Source organism: Apium graveolens, chromosome 3 (assembly GCF_009905375.1).
Source record: "Apium graveolens cultivar Ventura chromosome 3, ASM990537v1, whole genome shotgun sequence".
NCBI classification, from domain to species: domain Eukaryota; kingdom Viridiplantae; phylum Streptophyta; class Magnoliopsida; order Apiales; family Apiaceae; genus Apium; species Apium graveolens.
The window spans coordinates 281,245,432-281,263,845 of NC_133649.1; positions in this window are offsets into that span (position 1 = coordinate 281,245,432).

The window sequence follows — 18,414 nt, forward strand, 5'->3', positions numbered from 1 at the left end:
TAGTGCAACTGGTCTGGTTAACAGACGACTAACCCCGATTCAGGTCTTCGTATTATAGCCTTGATTAAATTGTTAAGTTTGCCTCAATTTTATCGCTTCAGACACTAACTGTCAATAGACAATTGTACTTTCACTGGAATCCTTTCTGGTACTCTAGACAACGTCTTCATTAACCTCTATCTATACCCTATCTTCAATTCTTCGGATTCCTATGCTTCAAACACTGTCTATCTTCAATCAATGTCAATACACTGAAATCTTCCGGTAGCACTTGTATACTGAATCTTCAATATTTCTGAAACCCTGAAAGTCTTTAACCTTTGTTCTTCATTGAGGCATGATCATATTAATGAACTTCTTTCAGTGACCTGTAGACAGACTTCATGCCTTCTTCTAATCTTCTGATTCTTTATATTTTCCTTGTCTTCATTCTTCCTGATTTCTTGTGTAGACGTAGTATTATTAACCTGTCATGTTCTAGTGTTGTTATCGTGTTGAGTTATCACGTAACTGTACATACAACTACGCAGTCTCACCAACAATCTCCCCTTATTTGATTGTTAAACCTAACAAACAAATTAAATAGAGAGGATAACTCAACTAACAACTAGAAAAAATAAAGTACCAGGACTTGTAAATAATGTTACTGGTTTTTTGGATCAAATACTGCATTTCCAGATTTCTTGAGTAACTTAAATGAAATATGCTTGTTCCTTTAGCACTGAACTGATCTTCAAGTAGTTTCATCTTCATTTTCTTGGTTCTTCAAATCTCTGCCAGATAATACTTCTCAGTCTTGAAGTAATCATCAGCAGCTTCTTTTGTACAACCACATTTCCTGTTGAGAAGCGCATATCTCTCTTGCTTCTCCCCCTATGAGAATTAACTGCATAAAGGAGATCACCTTCGTCTACCACATCTCCCATATAATAGGATCTGCAGATAAGAACTATGGTACTCCCCTTTTGGAAAACAGCTTCTCCCCTTATGAAGAATAGTGATGAACCAAACCACTTCTTCTGATTACTAGGAAATCACCTTATGTTTTACCACCTCTCCCGTACAATAGGATATGTATTTACAAACAACAATGGTGTGGTGTAGTGTACATGTGCTTTACCTTTTTCTTTCCTCCCCTGCTATTTCTCCCCCTTAGTTGAGGAATCATCCAAACTATTATATAAGCTTTTATCTCCCCCTTAGAGAAGGAATATATGATATTGTCTGAAGGAGTTCTCGTATGTTACTTGGTTGGAAAAGAAATAACAAGTCAGAGTATGATCAACCATGTCCCTTTAAATGCTGTAAGAATGACTTCACTGTTGATCATCATGTTCACCAATCTTCCCAACTCCTTATACACCCTAAAAGTGAGATCACCCATTGTTACCAATTGTTGTGTCCCAACTTGTTAGTTCCCGAAGTATTCTAATCCAATCTGTAAATGTTAGGTCCCTAAGAGTTAGGTTCCAATCATAAACAGATTCGAGATCCGAAGTATCAAGAACCATGTTTAGGGATAGGGAATGGGATATGGTGTTTCTCTTTCTTCCTCACTGTGAGTGTGTGATTTTATTTTGTGAACCTCACAAGTGTTTCACTCTTCTCTCCACTCGTGTTTACACTCATTCTCACAAGTGTATCACTCATCTCATAGCTCCAAAATTCAGATGTACCTGCAAGGAAATCACCTTAGCCATCCTTAAGGAGGTCACAGGTGGTGCAATAAGAGTTCGCAAATCCCTATCCTTGTTAGATTCGTCAGATGAATCTGAGTCATAATCTACAAGTTGCTAGTTTCTCTTTTAGGGTTCCAGATTTGAAATCTGGGAAGGTAAACAATGATCCAAATAATTTAGCATAAAGATCAAAGTTTCCTTCTAATATCTGTGAAGACATTTCCTTGTGACTCATCAGGTAATATCTGAATCATTGTCAGCAAGTTGCCGATCTGCACCTATGTCAGATCCACTATCCGCAGATGCATCCAGGGGATTTAAGCCTGGGGAGGTAGACACTGACCACTGACATATGGCTATTGGATCAGTATCCTCTCCTAACACCTGTAAAGGCAATTGGTCCATGAAAGAACCTTGAACAATCGAATCTGACCTTAAAATGGTCGAAACTCTTGTTTCCGTCAACTCATCTTTTGTGTGTGTAACCTTTCCTTGTGCATCAAGCATTATTTATGTTTGAGGTGGTGACACTACATCGGATACCCTGGCCGACAGACGAATTTTAATAGACGCATCCTGTTGAGAGGATGAATCTAGTAACTATTTTTATGCCTTTTCAGCCATTACATCTTTTTGAGAAGATGTATGGGGGCTAGCAGTTGCCTCAGTTTTAATACTACTCAACTTTGTAGGAGACAGAGCTGCTAGGTTGACTTCAGAACCTTCCTTATGTGGTGCACTAAGGCACTTTCTCCCTCACGCTCATTCATACTTCATTTTAGGGGTAAGAGAGTGTTGGTTGGTTCCATTTCTGTGTTTGTCTTTACAGTCTAGGATAGAAGTTGTGGGTTTTCAACCTCATGACTATCAAATGAAATAAGGCCATTGGAGGCTGAACCCGTTTCACAGAACATATGGCAATATAGAGATAAAATGCACTTAAGATCTATAATGAATGAAAATTATGCATTTAATCTTTGAGAGAAATGATGTACAATAGTGATTTCAAAAGATTTTAATGAAATAAGCAATCACCAATGTAGAAAGAAGTTTGATTTTACTCTTAAAACTGTTCGAGAGCACAAGTCTGTTTTTATGCATAAAGATAAATAATCATGTCTTTTAATATGAAAAAGACACAGACCCATGACCTAGCAGTATTAAGAAGTGAAAGAAAGATTTTGTCTTTCAAGATGAATGAGTTTTTGTAAAAGCATTAATCACTTAGGGTAAAGTCTAAGCAATTCTCATTCATTTCAAAAGCTCCATAATCTATTTTTATAAATTTATTATCAACAACATTGTTTATTGATAAATAATCTTAATAAGACTGACTATGCTGCTGATTTCAAATTATAGTGAATCTTTCAGATATAGCAACTCATATAAATTCACTAGAACTCAAAATCTCACAATTATCTGCAACAAAATATTAACAATATATCATTGACTGATACTTGTCAAGTATTCTAGATACCAATAATTATGTTGCATCCTATTTTAAATATTAAAATAAGATATCAATGAATTAAATACCAATTATCTATCAAATAGACATTAGCATTCGATTTCATATGCTATACAATTGTTAACTCATAACAACTGTAACATCTCAAATAATATTGGTTCGATAAATAAAGCAACATTAACCAACATTGACTTGTTTGAAATCTTAGAAATATATTCTAAGTTCCATATAATTTGATCTATTGAGTATTGAATCTATTATCAAAGTGTTTAGGAATTTGTAATTAAGTATAAAAGTTATTCTAACTTAACAACGTATGGTTATTTCTAAGAAAGCAATCAAACATTTTAACCATAGTTGTACGTAAGAAAAATTTCCACACTTCCTATATTAGTATAAGTGACTGAAGATAAGCATTAATTACTTAAAGGAGTTTTAAGTAATGTCACAAATACTAATACTTCACAATTAGTTCATAGATAAACTCTTAACTAAATATCATTAACTGATATAAGTCAACAATTTACACACAACTAATCATGCTACAATCATGATTCTGATTTCATTGAATTTTTGAGATGTAAACATTGCTAAATTCACTAAAACCAAAATCTCATAATTAACTTATAACATATAAGTTACAATCAATATACTAGATATCAATTGTTGACAAATTTAGTTATAATCAATCATGCTGCTTATTTATTTTAAGTTAGTTTGAATTCTGGAGCAAATAAACTCATTTAATTGTTTCAATTTCCATAATCCAAACTACCCAAAATAAATATGAAATAAATAAATACTAAATATCTATGAGTTAGATACTAGCACTTAAATGTTTTCATAATTATCCTTGAATAATCACCAATAGGATATATGACTTATATACATGGCAATCACTCTCTGAGTAATTAATAATTTTAGAAATACATTCTAAGCATATAAAATATTGAGAGTTTTATACACATGACTTAGAAAATACTTTAACTTTCAATATCAGTGATTTTAGAAATAAGCATTGATTACTTAGAACAAAAATTCTAAATAATATCACTAATACTAAAAGTACCACAATTATTCGTACATGATACAAATAATTATGCTGCATATTATTTTAATATAATTTAAATTATGAGACTGATATGGAATGAAATTGTCTACAATCATAATTTAAATCAATTAAGATAATATTCAAACTTAATGCTATAATACTTAACTACCATAAATTTATCTAACATTGTAATCATGATAATCAAGATAGTAGCACTAAGTACGAGGTACTGGATTACTGATAAATTCACAAGTCCTTTAAATATTGAAGATTTAATAATTGTGAACTTATATGAAGAATTCCTTACAAATGGGATTCTCAACTGATATGCAATGAATGATATCCCACACTTATAAACCAGCTGTCTTGAAAAATTAACTTTATCAAATGATTTAATAAATATTTCTGTCAATATTTTTTTGACTAAAATGACATTCTCTCTAAAGTGATGATACCTGGTGTGAAGGTGCCTTGACTTAGAGTGTTCCACATAGTTGCTGGAGTTGAAGTTATTTCCCATCATAATAAGAAATTAATCTTCTTCCACGAAGTTGACAGCTTCTCGAGATGCTTCTCCTGTCACTTACAACCTGCATAATCTATATCTATATAGCCAAACATGTTAAGCATAATATCTTTAGGGTACTTTACTCCAAGAGTTGATAGTCCCTTAAGATATCTAAATCTTGTTAATAGCTATAAGATTGGATTCTTCAGGATCCACTTGAAACCTTGCACTTTGGCCTCTTGAGAACATTACATGTTGTCAATTAGCATTTGAGTAAAAGAGTGAGCTCTTCATACCTCTATAGCTTGTCATTATACCTGAGTTGCACTAATCAAGCTTTAGTGGTTTCTGTTGGTAAGTAGTCTTGGCATGTTCAAAATCTTCCAAATTTTGCATCTTCAAAAGATCCTTAACTTACTTGTATTGCCATCATTTTTTTGGTTTATTTGTGCTCCTAAAAGAATTGTTCTTTTGGCTTGCTTGAGCTCCTAAAAGAATTATTCTAATGGATTTCTTGAAGTAAACCTAAAAAGAATTGCAACTTTCCAACATGCTCCTCCATACCTACTCTGCAATTACTTAGCAAATAATCTTCCACATGTCTTTGTTAGTAGACCAACATATAACATTATCATTATATCACTGCACATATAAAACAATATGTTTGTGCCTAGTGATAAGAGAGTTATTAATATGACGACTCTACTAGTTTATATTAAACTGTAACTTCAGTTAGAGTGTCATATCATGTCCTTGACGATTGTTTGAGTAGTATACTAGTTCATACCAACCTGAAGTGAGCTTGTGAAGAAGAGATATACGTAGTCCAATAGATCTGCAACTGCCAAGTCCATGAACTGTTGTGCATTGACTTCCTCTTTTGACTCACCAACCAGGAATGCACTTGTACACATCTACTAGAGTCCAATTCCAAGTGAAATGTGCATCAGGTGCCTGATATGTCGTAATATCCTCAAGTCTCGTCACCGGTGCTATCTGTTAGATACTTCTTCCTGATAATAACCTAGCATTCAGTTTGCCCTTGTCCCTCGTAACAATGCCATTATCATCCAGTTTGACTTCTGGTTATCCTTGTAGCAATTACAATGTTGTCATTTGGTTTGGATACCAGCTTCCCTACAATATGCTTCCTGACTAATTGAGTTCATCTTGCTTTGTAAATACCCAATCAATCCGGATCTATTAGAGCTCCTGTAACTTTCTTAGTTTCTTCCTTAGATAGAAAACTAGAGATACCCAGTAGCCCTTCTAATCATTACGCCACTATCTGGATCACTTAAGAACTAGAATCTGGGAATAATATTGACATCAAATGTCCCTTTGTCTCAACATATATGTTCTTGTAGTGTCCTCTTGATTTTTCAATGTGGTGTTGTGTCTGACTAGTTGATCCTTCTTTTGCTCCCCCTAAGTTGTTGTTGGGATTTCCTGAAAATCCTTACCCTTGCTGACTGGATTCATTGAAATAATGAGTTGTGTTATACACTGTCATTCCACTGCTTGGATATGAATCATCAATACCATTAATTTTTCCTTTAACAACTTGGAGCATGGAGTTGTTGAACTGTGCACTTAGACTGTCAATCATCTTCTGTTGATCAACCACAAATGCCCTGTAGGTTGTAGACTCCACTAAGTAGCCATGAAAAATATCCTAACTGTAGAACATTCTCTCCAAACACTTTGAGGTTATCCAGTGTTTGCTTCTGTTGGTCATTAACTCATTTGTGGTCTTCATGTATACAACCTGATCAAAGCCTGATCTTACTTGTAGCAAACTGTATTGACTACTCCAGCCCTTTGGTATTTAGAAGATCTTGATTAGCTTGATATTTCCCTTGTAGCTTTAATCAAGTTCCGGTTCTTCCTTTGTACCACTCCATTCTGACACGGAGCTCCCAGTGCTGAATATATCTCGACAGTTACTTCCAGTTTGATCTCCCGATATGATCAATCACCATCTGTGATGTCTTGTCTTGAGAATGCACGAACAACAACTTTTTTCATAAGAGTAGTCAACCACCATCACTAAGGTATATCTTTACTTGATGTGATGTTGTCTTTGACTTCTCTTTCTGACATGCCTCACATTTACCATCTTCTGAATTCAAGATGAGGCAGTCCTCTCACTAACCCATTTTCATAAAAGAGTTCCTTGAGTTGATGTTCAAGGGTGAGAGCTTCCAATGCCATAGCTAAACTTTTGTCAGATGAAGCTTTATAGCAGAAGCCATTGACTTCACCTTTCCTGATAGTCTAGCCACGAGCATATCCTGTCCTTACTCTAAGAAGAGCAAGCTTCTCAACCTTCCTGCTTCAGATGAGACACTAATCCTTCATTGAATTGACATTTTGTCCTTTGATGCAGAACTGTCTGATAAGAGGATTTGTGCCTTGATTCTCTAGCAAGGAAGTTGCTTCAATTGTTATCAATGACTCCAATAATTAGTTGTTATCAGTGATAGCAATTATTGAGTTCATGATGACATCCCTTTATCTGTATAGCTTGTCCAGTAATGAAAACCTTTGTTGTCATCTCCAAAGATTATTGACGGAATAGCTTTTGTCAATCACATTTGATTATGAGGCTCTTTCTTTGATCATATGCCTTGAGTATTAATTACCAAGAATATATATTAATGAATTGACCTGTTATATCCTGCACTCACAAATGGATTAACAGTTCTTGGTACCCAACTTATCAGTTTGGGTCTAGTTGGATTAGAGATATTATTATAATCAGAGATAACAGCAGCTGCAACCTTATCATGCTAATTTCTTATCTTTGACTGGTCATTTTCTCCATTTTGATACCCTAGACAAAATTGTCTCTAGGCTAGGAGCTAAATGATTCCAACCTTTCATAAGGAGGACTAACAGTCTTTGCCCTACTGTAATCCTAAGCATGCTTATTCTACAATTAATGCAAGTACTAAGAGATGCATTCATGGCATTGAAAATAAGCATTGAAATAGGAGTTTATGGCATTCATTTAGAAACATTATGCATAAGAATTAAGCAAGACAGACATGATATGAAACAAACAGAATTAACAAATAAATCATTAATTCTATCTAGTCCAATCCTGTTGATGTATCTCATCTAGCTATCTTAATCCAAATATAAACTAATACATCTTAACAAACAATTCAGATCAAATGAATAAATCACAATGTGATAGGATAAAGAGAGAGCATAAACAAAGGTCTTATATGCTGGGAAACTATATACCTCACTAAAGCAATTAATCATGTTTAACAAATATTCAAACAATTATTTAAGATCATCTAATGTAACATGCACAAGTTAAACATCAATCCTAGTTACCAGAAAATAATCTAGTGAACTAGTTCAGCATTATCTATGTGTGATGCTATCATGCTTGTGTGAGTGTTAAAAATTTAAACACTAAGATCTTATCATGCATTGAATATTGAGAGCAAAATATTGTAGTGGTTCATGAAATTGAAACCTGAGATATGTGAGTTGGATCATCTTCAGAGATTGCTATGAAAGAAAGATATTCATGATTCTCGTCATCTGATACATCCCAACTATTTCCCGTGCACTATAAGTTTTGACTGGCTGCTTCCCTAAGAAAATATTCCACCTTTGTCTCAACTCTTCAACTGAATCCCTACTCATCCTTGTTTGTCAAGCTTCTTGTTCTGTTGTAGCAAAACCCCTGATAGTTACTTAACACATATTACTTGTCAAACTTGTAGCTATCAAATCTTGTTTATGTCCCAACCTCAGTCTGTAACTACCTCTTGAACTGAATCTGTAAGAGTCTCTGCTTCAGAATAGATATGCTTGATCCTTGGATATAGCTTACGTAATCCTTATGAATCTGATGCGACTAAACTTCCCTGACAAGTGAAACAATGCCCTGACGTCCAGTCCCTCAAGTAATTCTACCTGACCCTCCTTTGATTCATCTATCCGTAACTCTTACATTCTGTCCCGAGGTTCCAATTTTTTTGCATGTAACTGAGATATTTGTATATCCCCGCTATTCTCTCTGACCTCCACAATTTCTGCCTGTTTGATCTCATTGATTCCCGGATAAATATAGCATTGGTACAAACCATTGTGTGTCTGTATAATTTGGAATCATAGAGTTGTCTTAAAATCTCCGAGAAAAATTGTACCCGTAGAAATTTCATTCATTTCATGCGTCTGAAAACCCAGTGGTATCCTATGGAGTAAGTCTTTAAGGAAGTTCCACAATTTTCGTCTGTAGGTCTTCAAATCATTTTCATTGGAGTGAGAAAACCATTATTTTCAATTTCCGTATTCGAGAATTTTCCGTCTGAATAGCACATGGTCTTCGTTTTCTTCAAAAGATTAAAATCCACTTTAAAAGCCCAGAGTAATCCTGAGTCTACCAATCCTTGAGTACCCTTAATTTAATATTTAAGAGAAATTTAAATTTTCAATATTTTTAATGTTCTTAGAAAATAAATTAATCAAAAATTAATATTTACGTAAAATCTAATTTTCAAGAATTTCGAATTTTCTTAAAAATTAAATAAAACGTAAATTATTATCTAAGAAAAATTTAAATTAAAGAATTTTAAATTTTATAGAAAAAATAAATAAACCAGAAAAGAGAAATTAGGGGCAAAAAGAATATTTAAGTTGACCCAGCCTTCTACAAGTGAGCACAGATCGCAGAAGAGTTTTTGCCTTAAAAAAAATTTCGTCTCAAAATTCTGTGACGACCTCGTTTATGGCGACTGTAGAGTGCAGATATCGGTTGTGGCGACTGTTTCAGCAGATGTTCCATGCGCAGTACACGAGTTACTTTTCTGTGGCGATAAAATCAGGTCGCAACAGATGTATGGCGACCTCGAGTGGAAACATGAGAGATTTATTTGATATACCAGGTCGTTCCACCTGCACAACACAAATTTTGCCGCGCGTGACTTGAGTCTGCTCCAGTCAAGTAACCCGAAATGTACACCTATACATCAATTTATTGTTGCCAAAGTGAACAATTCTGCATCCCGCGCGTGTCAAGAAATTTCTCGCGCGTGTGATCCTTTTCATGCGCATGGTGGCTGCCAACGAGTATATGTACAAGAGATTGTTTTTAGTTTAATTGGTTTGATTTCCCTCGTGTGCACAACATACCAAATCCTAGGGCTGCCAAAACAAACTAAACTGGAGCTGTTAAGTTCACTTCTTGTACAACAATAAATTGAACACAAAAGGAAGCACTAAAACTGGCAGCAAATAAAAATTAATTTAAATTAAGAAAATCTTATTTACTAAAATTTAAATAGTAAATTAATTTAGTTAAATTTATAAAATAAATTTATTTAAATTAAGTTCAAAAAATAAATTAATTTAAATTAAATTTATAAAATAATTTGCTAAATCAAATTCACAAAATAAATTTATGTAAATGAAAAATTAATAAAATAAATTAATTTCAGGATCCTGATTTGTGAATCAATTAGTCTTCTCTGATACCAATTGTTAGGTCCCGAATTATCGTAGAAGGGGGGTTGAATACGATAATCACTAAATTAAAAATTCTTTTGAATCTTTAGCGGATAAAATATTTAGTGCTCGGTTAGTGGTTTTGTGTTCTTGAGAGGAATAGTGTTTGGAACGATAAAAATGAGTAACACAAGATATTCGGAGAAATATATATTCATATATAAATCCACGAGGGTGTTGCTACACTCCGGTAAATAAATTAACCGGCTACATTCTAAGAACAACAAAGTTCCTAGCTACTACAAAGATTTACAAATCAAATTCTATACAATAATTTAGCTTTTGTTTGTACTAGAATTTAATTACCGGGTAACGATTATAATGCCCCTAAGAATATACAAGAATTGAATCGGGCATTATAACGTTACTCCGGTGAGAAGTTAAACGGATATACAAAAAGCTTGAACTTCTCTGTAAATCAATGCTGCCATTTCACTACTCTCTTGGGAGAGAAGATGAACAGAAAATGACTCCCCAAAAATGAACGGCTCTTTTCTTCTGCTGTAAAGTGTAGACTTTATCCAATAAAATGTGTGGCTAAGGAGAGAGAATTTCTGTGGCGACGGGTCTCGTGTGGTGACTCCAGTGATGCTCTGTGGCGACAAGGGGGCTATGTGGCGACAGGGGGAGGTGCTTACTTCCTATGGCGACTAGTACTATACTACTACAACCTTTGGTTTATTTACTTAACCAAAACTAATTCACTCCTCCTGTGGCGACCATTGTCACCTGTGGTTTCCTTATTTTTTTCTTTTCTTTTGTTTTGTTTTTCCTTTTGTTTTTTGTTTTTCTTTTCTCTTTTTTTTTGTTTTCTTTTCTATTTTCTTTTTCTTTTTGTTTTCTTTCTTTTTCTTTTTCTTTTCTTTTCTTTTTATTTAAGTTTAAATTGTAACTAAATTAATTTATAAAATAAACTTAAATATAACTTATATAAATAAACTAATTTAGATTTATAAAATAAACTTATTTAAAGTTCATAAAATAAATCATTTTAAGTTTATTAAAAATATTATATCAAAGTCTATTAAATAAATTTATTTAATTTAACAATTAAACTCCGAGTTTCGCCAGTCCCCTGAGATGTTTAGCGTAACTCTTCTCGTACTTTAACATATAAATGTTCAATCCAAGTACGTTCCTCAACTTAACAATTCTTCTATAAATAATACTCAGATTCCTTTCACGAGCTGTTGACGCCTAGTGTAACTGGTCTGGTTCACAGACGACTAACCCCGATTCAGGTCTTCGTATTATAGCCTTGATTAAATTGTTAAGCTTGCCTCAACTTTATCGTTTCAGACACTGACTGTCAATAAACAATTGTACTTTCACTAGAATCCTTTCTGGTACTCTAGACAACGTCTTCATTAACCTATGTCTATACCATGTCTTCAATTCTTTAGATTCCTATGCTTCGAACATTGTCTATCTTCAATCAATGCCAATACACTGAAATCTTCCGGTAGCACTTGTATATTGAATCTTCAACATTTCTGAAACCCTGAAAGTATTTAACCTTTGTTCTTCACTGAGGCATGATCATATTAATGAACTTCTTTCAGTGACCTGTAGACAGACTTCAGGCCTTCTTCTAAACTTCTGATTTTTTGTATATGCCTTGTCTTCATTCTTCCTGATTTCTTGTGTAGACGTAGTATTATTAACCTGTCATGTTCTAGTGTTGTTATCGTGTTGAGTTATCACGTAACTGTACATACAACTACGTAGTCTCACCAACACATATGTTGAAATCAAAACCAGATTATGTACAAGTTATGTCAGATTCTTTTAATCATATGGAAACTCAGTATAAAACTAAAGTTCAGAAAGTTCGATATGACAATGCCCCTAAGCTGTGTTTTGGTGTCATGAAGGAGTTGTTTCTTAAAAAGGGGATTCTTCATCAGATCAGTTGCAGTCATACTCCATAACAAAATGGTGTTGTGGAGCGTAAGCATCGATATTTGCTTGAAACTGCAATATCTCTGTATTTTCAGTCCAATATTCCAGCCAAATATTGGAGTGAAAGCATTTTGTGTGCTACTTATATCATAAACCGAATCCCTTTACAAAACATTGGAAATGATACACCTTACCATCAATTAACTGGTACATTTCCTTCTCTTGATCATCTAAAGGTGTTTGGTACTTTGTGTTTCGCCTCTACTATTGCTGAAAATAGGAGTAAGTTTGATCCTAGATCTAAACCATGTATTTTCTTAGGATATTCCATTACACAACAGGGATATAAATTGCTTGATTATGGTACTAATACTGTCTTTGTGTCATGAGATGTCATTTTCCATGAATCTCATTTCCCTTTTCATTCTCATGATACTTCTTCTGATTTTTCATCATAAATCTATTTACCTTTGGTGAATAATCCTTGCTTCACCACTGATGATACTGTTCCTGGGGATCTTGTTGGTCATGTTTTTGCAGTTTCTGCAGATACTATAGTTGCTTCTTTTGGTGATCATCTTAACTCTTCTCCAGATTATATCATCTATGATTTGAGTTCTAATTCATCTTTACTAGCTCCTTTTAAGTCTTCTACTGTTATCATTCCTGTCAGACAGTCTACAAGGTTACGTAAACCACCTTCGTTTTTGTCTGATTATAAATGTAATATTGTCTTAAACACACACCGGTGTAATCTTGTTACCACACCTTCTTCTCCTTTATCTACATGTTTTATGTTTGAACCAAAGTCATATACAGAAGCTGCTTCTAGCCCTTTGTGGGTGGCTGTTATGCAGTGTGAATTACAAGTTTTAACAACCAATCACACATGAGATCTTGTTCCTCTTCCTCCACATAAGAAACCTATTGGTTCCAAATGGGTGTTCAAAGTGAAACTTAAGTCTGATGGCAGTTTGGAAAGTTGCAAGGCACGCCTCGTAGATAAAGGTTATAATCAAAAGTACGGAGTCGATTATGAAGAGACTTTCTCATTTGCTGTTAAAATGAGTACTGTAACACTCTTACTTTCTGTGGATGCTACACGGAAGTGGCGTTTACATCAATTAGACATGAACAACACCTTTCTTCATGGTCATTTAAAGGAGAAATTTTATATGACTGTTTCTGAAGGGGTTTCTAATCCACTTAATTTGGTGTGTTTACTAGAAAGTCTATTTACCGCCTTAAACAAGCGTCTAGAGAGTGGCATGCTAAGCTAGTTGAAGAGTTGTTATTTCAAGGCTTTCATTAATCTAAAAATTATTATAGTTTGTTTATCAAATGACACAATGGTCTTCTTTGCATAGCTGTTGTTTATGTTGATAATGTGATTTTTACGGGAGATGATGTTACTGGAATTTTTTATTTAAAAACCCATCTAGATACTCAGTTAGGGATTAAAGACCTTGAAGATCTTCACTATTTTCTGGGTATAGAGGTTACTCACACCACTGACGCTATTATTTTGTGTCAACAGAAATTTGCCAAGGATCTTTTAGCTGATGCAGTATTGGATTATTATGTACCTTCCTGTACTCCTCTTTCTTTGAATCTTAAACTATCACAATCTGAAAGTGACTTGGTTGATAATCCTGAAGTTTACAGATCTTTAATTGGAAAGTTTAATTATATGACCAACATTCATCCAGATTTGTCTTATACAGTACAAAGGTTAAGCCAGTATATGCATGCTCCTCGCACTTTACATATTCAATCCTTACATCATGCTCTTCGATATCTTGTTGGGACTGTTTCTCAAGATATTTTATTACAAGCCACTGATCAGCTTACCTTACAAGCATTCTCATATGCTAATTGGGCATCTTGCATTGATTCTAGACATTCTGTTACAGGCTATATTTTACTCCTCGGTAATTCTCCTGTCACCTGAAAATCCAAGAAACAAACTACCATTTCTCGTTCTTCTGATGAGGCAGAATACTGTGTCATGGTTTCAGTTGCTGCAGAAGTCACTTGGGTTGTTCGTTTGCTTGAAGAATTGGGTATTTTTATTCTCAAACCAGTTGTTCTACACTGTGACAGCACTGCATATAATCAAGAATCCCGTTTTTCATGAGCGTACCAAATATATCGAGCTGGATTGTCATTTCACCCGTGACAAGGCCTTGGAAGGCTTATTGCAGCTTACGTATCCTACTCGTTCCCATTCAATTAATGTTCTAACAAAAAATATATTTTTTTACTTATTTCAACACTTTGTTGTCCAAGATTGGAGTGTTTATACCTCCATCTTCAGGGGGCATTGAAACTTAATTATTAAATTTTCATTAGTTAGTGCCACATCATCACGTTCTGTTAGGATCCAGCTGGTGTATGGTATATAAGTAATACAGAACTTCTCCATATTATATTTTCAGAGTTTTAGATACACATTTTACATAACTTTGTCCTCCATATTCAATAACATATTTTGTTACGATCTGTATTCATAGCTTCGTTTACAACTTCTACAGATTACAACAAGATACTCATTTTGTCAAGTTTCTCATACATTATTATTTGCCACAAAAACTTGTCTATTCATTCTAATTTTAAATTTGTCTCCTTAACTCAATCATACTCATTTAGCAAAAAATATAAAACCAATCACACTTAAAAATCACTTGCATGTAATGTTCCTATCATTCTAATAAATTTGATATGATTGTTAAAAAACCAGTAGCTCTATATTATTATTCTAATAATGATGCTTGAATGTCTTTTTTCTTGAAAGCTGCTTTGTAAAGGTTCAATATTTCCTTTACAGAAAAAAAAATCAAGTTAAAATGGATCATGCTTTTTCTTTTCATGTGATTAACATAGAATGTCTAAGAATATGAATTGGTAAATAATCCCTCTATTATATCCAATTATATATTAAAAAAAATCAATATTCGACGCGGTAAACATAAATTATACTTTCATAATTTATTTTTGAACCCTTTTTTGTATTAGACTTTAAATAACAATTTTTTATATTAAGAAGAAAAAAAGTTTAAAATCTATTAATGGCACTATATGTTACTTCAAAAAAACCTTAAAATACGTGTTAAGTTCCCGTCCTGTATACTACATGGGGGACAGAGTATTATATTGTATTGTCCTTGCTATGAAAAGAAAAACTTTTAAAGGCTAAAAAACATTTTCAGCCTTATTTTCACCTCGGAGAAGTGCAATTCCGATTTGTCTTGCAGAAAAAGGTAAAATAAATATGAGTAAGTAAATTAGAGTATGGCCTTCTTAGCGGCATAATTTTGAAAATGTTGTCAAGATTTTAAATTCATAAACTAGCATAATAACCCGTGCGAGGCACGGGTCATTTTCTAGATTTTTTTTGTACATCATAAAATTATATTAGTAAAATTCTTGATCGTTTTCTTATTGATAAATATTGTATAACGTCTAAAATATATCATATACAGGTTGAGTATCTATCAATGTGTATGATTTTCATGTAAAACATTAATAACGTTCATAACGTTTTTAATATATCTCATTAATCATAATACATATAATCTTGTTTGTGCCGTATAATTTAAGCAGGGTAGTCACTGTACGTGTAAAAAAAAGATTGAAATTAATCCATCAAATATTATCAATGTGTAAAAAGAAACTAAAAATTAAAATATATGTATAATTGCAGAGTCGAGTAAATTTTTTGAGTTTTGGTCAAATAAACCCGGAGTAATGAGATATTTTATTACTAAAGTCATTACTAATTTACAATTACCTTGCTTAATTTGAAATGATTAGTAATGCATAATTAAAGTGGTCAGCAATCGTAATATTCAACAAAGTAGAATTTACACTACAATTAATATACGTTTATTTTTGTAAAAAAAGGTTTTTTTAATTCAACGTTTATGTTGATTTAATATCACTACTAATTTCTTAATTCATTAACTAAAGTTGATCTCGTCCGTGTACTTAGCTTTTAATCCTCTCTATTATACAAAGCTAATTTTATAAGATGTCAAATAATTGTCATATCATAAATTAAGATTGACATAATCTATTTAGTTTTTTAACACATTGAAAAAAAACTTAAATTTAATTGATCATTCTTATTTCCAGAACATAAAGGACTTTTGTTATTTTCTTCTAGTTAATATATCAATAACTCTGAAATACACCATTAAAATTGAAACTTTTAATATTGGTAAAGATACAGTCACATGTGTGTGCATGTAAATTATTATTTATTATATTTTCGAATAAATTATGTTGGTTTCGTTTATTTATATGCTAGATATTTTGATCATATATATATCTAATTGTTATTCAGTAAATTACTCAATAACATGTATTTATAATTATTCAAAAATTATAATTATCTAAAAAATAAATTACAATTATTTATATATCGTAGTCGTAGTAGCACTGACAATCAAACAGTATCTATTTTTACTCAACAGAGTATCAGTCATGGATTCATATATCGTAAAGACTAACTACTAATATTCAAAAGTTTTTTTCTAGAATCTGAAGATAAATTTGTACTAATATCATCATTCAAATCATTTTGAAGTTTCTTTTATTTATGATTCTAATATTTCTTTTTATAGTAACTTGATAACATTGTATATTATTTTTATAAAATTAAATATTTTCAATTTGATGATTTTTTTAAATATTAGTTGAACTTTTTAATCATTTCAAAATATCGAATAATACTAATTTTTTTTATTTAGATAGCATAACATGGATTAAATCAAATAGTACAATACATTATAGTTTTAACCAATTTCCAAATAATTCAAAATAGTTGTACAATATTTTCTAACACTAGATATTTTTTTTGTAAATTTATTCTTGCTAATTTTAAATATATATTTTTTTTTCAAAATATTGAATTCTATGATTTTCGAAGTTTCTTATATATATATATACATATATAAATTAAGTTCTATTGAGTCCTTGTTTTTAGTTGAGTAAGGGAGTCCATATATATTCTGCAAGTAAAATAGTATAAAAAAATTTGTAAAACGTATTATAATGTGAATCATGCATGTTCGACAAATATCACTATTTTAATAAATATCTTGCAAATCTCATACATTTGACGAGTTGAACATTGCATAATATATATGATTTTATAAAAAATGATCGGTTTGAAGAACATATGTATTCACATTGTAGAACAATTAAATATTCAACTTATTAAACATTAATGATATTACACCATAACACACATTTATATCATGTAGTTTATTATTTTAGTTTTTAAATTATTAGAAACATAAAACCTCAACCATTAGATTGGATTGTAATATAAAGTTAGGATTTTGAACTCCAAAACTCCACAAAAAATAAGGACTTTATGTATATGGTTACTTATAATAACCATATCAAATTGAATAATATAAATTTTAGAATTTGTCTCACAAATATTTGAATATAAATATATCTTTAATTAAATAATGTAATAACTATTTTTTTATGAATAAGCATCAAATGTCTTACCATTTTTCAAATAAAATGTTAATGAAAATTATTAATTTTACTTTATAGTTGTAGTTTAATTTTTTCTAAAGAGAATGAAAATATAGGAATTTTAGGAGCAACTCTTTATAAATTCACCATCATTGAATAATATTTTAAACCTAATTTTTAAAGTGAAATATTAATAAATAAATCGATTTAGTATATTTTCATAGTTTTAACTGAACTTGTGACATCTCATCTCATATCAAATTTTGAATATATTTAAATATTGGGTCAAGTTCCAGATGTAATAATGTAAAACCAGCCAGTTGGTAATTTTGATACATAATATCAATTGACTGATCTTATAAAGACCTCAAAAATATTATTTTTTATGAATATAAGATATTATAAAATTTATCCTTATTGGTAAGATATTCTCGCCGAACTCGTAATTTAAATTTATTAAACCTAGATAGTGATGATGTATTTTTGGCAGGGTCATGTAGTCAAATTCGAGAATTTTTTCAAAATGGGTAAAATTCTGATTTTGAAACTAGTAATTTTGATACATATTATCAATTGACTTGATTCTATAAAGACCTCAAAAATATTAATATTTATCAACATCAAATATCACAAAACTTTTCTTTGTTGGTAAGATTTTCTAGGCGAACTCGTAATTTAATTTAAACTTAGGTAGTGACGTGGTATTTACGGTCAGGTCATTTAGTCAAATTTCGATATTTTTAAAAAATGGGTCAAGTTTTAATTTTGAATTCGAAATAAATCG